Genomic DNA, 4850 nt, shown 5'->3' on the forward strand with positions numbered 1-4850 from the left:
ATAGGAGTTCTGCAACATATGATATTTGTTGAAAACTGATTAGTGAAGTTATTCCTAAATTCTTTTAGTAAGAAAAAAAATGTTTGTCAAGACCTGATTACAAAATACTTTATTCCTCAGGTTTACATGAGTTCATGTAACAGAGAATTTAACACCATTTTATCTCATGATTCTCTCAATTACCTTTTCCAAAGATAAAACAGCACCTGCAGGTTGTAGAGATAAGCCTGGAATTCACATCTCCTGAGTCAGGCGTGCCTCCTTGTAAGCAAACACTCAGTTCACCAGGGTCACCACACTTACTGCATATGTACCATGATTCAGTATTCTGTGACTCATCTTAGTCAATGACTTTCCAGATATATCAAGTGAGTTAATGATTACTGCACCAGTTCATTAAAGTCAGGGTCATACAAGTTTAATTTTGTAACCTTCATACTCGAGCAAGTCATTGGATGATTGGATGGCATCACTGACTCAATGCACCTGAGTTTGAGCAAACTCCTGGAGATGGAGGACAGGAAAGCCTGGCATGCTGCAGTCCATGGCATCAGAAAGAGTCGGACACAACTTAGCAACCGTACAACAAGACTCAATGTAACCTTTATTTCCTACAAAAAGAACCAGTAATTTGTTACCTACCTCACACAGCCCTATGCTCTAAAAGACAAGCCAGCTTATATCGGATGAAATAAGTTCAATCACTTGTTTTAGAGCAGCTGTGTTTATTTTTTGAGAAATGAGTGTGTGACTGAAGTTCAGAGAGTCACAAAGTGAGACACAACTTAGCAACTGAACAACAAAGTGCCTGCTCTGCTCCACTTGCCTTCTGATGAAGCTCATTGCTTTTCATAGAATGAAAGAGTCAACTATAATTTAAATACTGAAGGGATTTCTGAGATCAGTTAGTCTAATTTACTTTTCTGATGAGCAATTGATTACAGTGAGACAAAGTGTCCTCGTTGCATCAGTACAAGGCCTTGCATTAGAATCCCATTCTTGAAGCTCCCCGTTGAGTGACATCTCACATTAAGCAACATTCCTGCTGCTGTCCAAATGATTAGCATTAAGATCTTCATTGTCATACAGCAATACAAACCTGATTTCAGCTATAATTGTGGATGCACATCTTTCTTTTTAATTAATAGAATTTATATTATGGTAATTATAAATAAAATTATAAATAAAACAATTATTCATGAATTCAAAGAGACAAGTGTACCCCAGTGTTCATCGCAGCACTGTTTATAATGGCCAGGACATGGAAGCAACCTAGATGTCCATCAGCAGATGAATGGATAAGAAAGCTGTGGTACATATACACAATGGAGTATTACTCAGCCATTAAAAAGAATACATTTGAATCAGTTCTAATGAGGTGGATGAAACTGGAGCCTATTATACAGAGTGAAGTAAACCAGAAAGAAAAACACCAATACAGTATACTAATGCATATATATGGAATTTAGAAAGATGGTAACAATAACCCTGTATATAGGACAGCAAAAGAAACACTGATGTATAGAACAGTCTTTTGGACTCTGTGGGAGAGGGAGAGGGAGAGGGTGGGATGATTTGGGAGAATGGCATTGAAACATGTACAATACCATATATGAAATGAGTCGCCAGTCCAGGTTCAATGCAGGACACAGGAAGCTTGGGGCTGGTGCACTGGGATGACCCAGAGGGATGGTACGGGGAGGGAGGATGGAGGAGGGTTCAGGATGGGGAACACGTGTATACCTGTGGCAGATTCATGTTGATATATGGCAAAACCAATACAATATTGTAAAGTAAAAATATAAAATAATAAAAAAAAATTCATGTGCAGGTTTTTATGTGAACATAAGTTTTCAACTCATTGGTATACCAAGGAATGTGATTGCTGAATCATATGGTAAACATGTTTAGTTTTCTAAGAAATCTGTCAACTGTCTTCCAAGTGGCTGTACCATTTTGCATTCCCACCAACAATGACTGAGAGTCCCTGTTGTTCCACATCCTTGCCAATATTTGGTTTTGTCAATGGTCTGGACTTTGGCCATTCTGTAGTGGTATCTAATTGCTGTTTTCCTCTATAAGTATCTAATGATATATGATGTTGAGCATTTTTCACATGCTTATTTGCCATGTCTATATATTCTTGCCATTTTTAGGGTGGGTCCTATTATTTTTATTTTGTTGAATTATAGTTGATAAACAATGTTGTGTTAGTTTCTGATGTACAACAAAATGATTCAGAGAGAGACATATATCTTTTTCATACACTTTTCCATTATGGTTATAGGGTATTGAAAATAATTCCCTGTGCTATACAGTAGGACCTTGTTATTTATCTGTTTTATATAGATATATTAGTTTGGAACTGCTAATCTCAAACTACTGATTTATCCCTCCACCACACCCTTTCCCATTTGGTTTGTTTTCTATGAGTCTGTTTCTGATTTGCCGATTTTAAAATCAGGTTGTTATATTTCTGATTGTTGAGTTTTAAGAGTTCTTTGTGCATTTTGGATTATGATCCTTCATCAGATACATCTTTTGAAAATAATTTTCCCACTCAATGGTTTCTATTGATGGAACATTCAGTAGAGCAGAAGTGGCTAATTTTAATGCAATTCAAATTATTCTTTTCTTTCCATGGATTCTACCTGTAGTGATACACATAAAAATCATTGTCAAAATCAAGAACATCTAGTATTTTTTCTTATATTATCTTCTGTAAGTTTTATAGTTTTGCATTTTACACATAGGTGTATGATTCATTTGAATTAACATTTGTGAAGGTTATAAGATAACTTGTGTGTGTGCACATGTGTGAGTGAAAGAGAGATTAGTAATTGCAGAAGCATTTGTTGAAAAGACTAGCCTTCTCCATTGAATTGCTTTGCTCCTTTGTCAACGATCAATTGACTATATCTGTCTACCTATTAATATTCCTGGACTCTTTTTTCCATTAAATCATTTGTCTCTGTTTTCATCAATACCACTCTATCTTGATCATGGTAGCTTTGCAATGAGTCTTGAAATCAGAGAGAGTCAGTGCTCTGACTTTGTTCTCCTATTTCAATATCATGTTGACTATTCTGGGTTTTTAACCTCTTCATATACACTTAAGAATCTTACTGTCAATATCTAAAAAAAATCATGCTGAGATTTTGATTGGGATTACATTGAATCTATAGACTAAACTGGGGAGAACTGAAATCTAAACACTATTGAAACTTCCTATTGATAGATGTGGAATGTATTTCCATTAAAAAAAAATCTTTTTAGTTTTTTTCATCAGAGTTTTAGAGTTTTCCTCAAATAGAACTTATGCAAATTTTGTCAGATTTCTAAGTACTTAAGTTTTGTTTTAATGTAGATAATATTGAGTTTTTAATATCAAATTCCAATTGTTCATTGCTAATATTGTTGTTGTTCAGTCACTAAGTCATGTCTGACTCCGCAACCCGATGAACTCCACATGCCAGGCCTCCATGTCCCTCACTATGTCCCAGAGTTTGCCCAACTTCATGTCCATTGCTAGTATATAGGAAAGCAACTGACTATTGCTTGTTCCCTGTCGTACATGCTGCTGCTGCTAAGTCACTTCAGTCGTGTCCGACTCTGTGTGACCCCATAGACTGCAGCCCACCAGGCTCCCCCGTCCCTAGGATTCTCCAGGCAGGAACACTGGAGTGGGTTGCCATTTCCTTCTCCAATGCATGAAAGTGAAAACTGAAAGTGAAGTCGCTCAGTCATGCCTGACTCTTAGCGACCCCATGGACTTCAGCCTACCAGGTTCCTCTGTCCATGGGATTTTCCAGGCAAGAGTACTGGAGTGGGGTGCCACATGGGAACATGCTAAAATTGCTTCTTAGTTGTTTTTTCATTCTTCGGGATTTTCTACATAGATAATCACCCTATTGTCAAACAAAGATAGTTTCATTTCTTCCTTCCCAATCTGTGTAACTGTTATTTCTTCTTTTTTTTCTTATTGCATTTAGCTAGGTCTTCCAGTTCAATACTAAATGGGAATAATTAGAGGGGTCATCATGCCTCATACCTATCTTAGCAGGAAAGCTTCCAGTCTCTGACCATTAACAATGATGTTAGTTGTGAATTTCTGTAAATTTTCTTTATCAAGTTGAGGAAACTGCTCCTCCATTCTTGGTCTGCTTAGAGTTTTAAATCACAAGTGGGTTTTAGATGTTCTCAGATGATTTTTATACATCTATCAATATAGAATCATTGGACTTCTCTTTAAACTGTTGATGTGATGGGGTATATTGATTTTCATATCAGTTCAGTTCAGTCGCTCAGTCGTGTCTGACTCTTTGCGACTCCATGAATTGCAGCATGCCAGGTCTTCCTGTCCATCACCAACTCCTGGAGTTCACTCAGACTCATATCCATCGAGTCAGTGATGCTATCCAGCAATCTCACCCTTTGTCGTTCCCTTCTCCTCCTGCCCCCAATCCCTCCCAGCATCAGAGTCTTTTCCAATGAGCCAACTCTTCGCATGAGGTGGCCAAAGTACTGGAGTTTCAGCTTTAGCAGCATTCCTTTCAAAGAAATCCCTGGGCTGATCTCCTTCAGAATGGACTGGTTGGATCCCCTTGCAACCCAAGGAAGTCTCAAGAGTCTTCTCCAACACCACAGTTCAAAAGCATCAATTCTTTGGCTCTCAGCTTTCTTCACAGTCCAACTCTCACATCCAAACATGACCACTGGAAAAACCATAGCTTTGACTAGACGGACCTTTGTTGGCAAAGTAACATCTCTGCTTTTGAATATGCTATCTAGGTTGGTCATAGCTTTCCTTCCAAGGAGTAAGCATCTTTTAATTTCACGGCTGCAGTCAC

This window comes from Bison bison, unplaced genomic scaffold (genome assembly GCF_000754665.1).
Source record: "Bison bison bison isolate TAMUID 2011002044 unplaced genomic scaffold, Bison_UMD1.0 scf7180017864172, whole genome shotgun sequence".
Taxonomy (NCBI): Eukaryota; Metazoa; Chordata; class Mammalia; order Artiodactyla; family Bovidae; genus Bison; species Bison bison.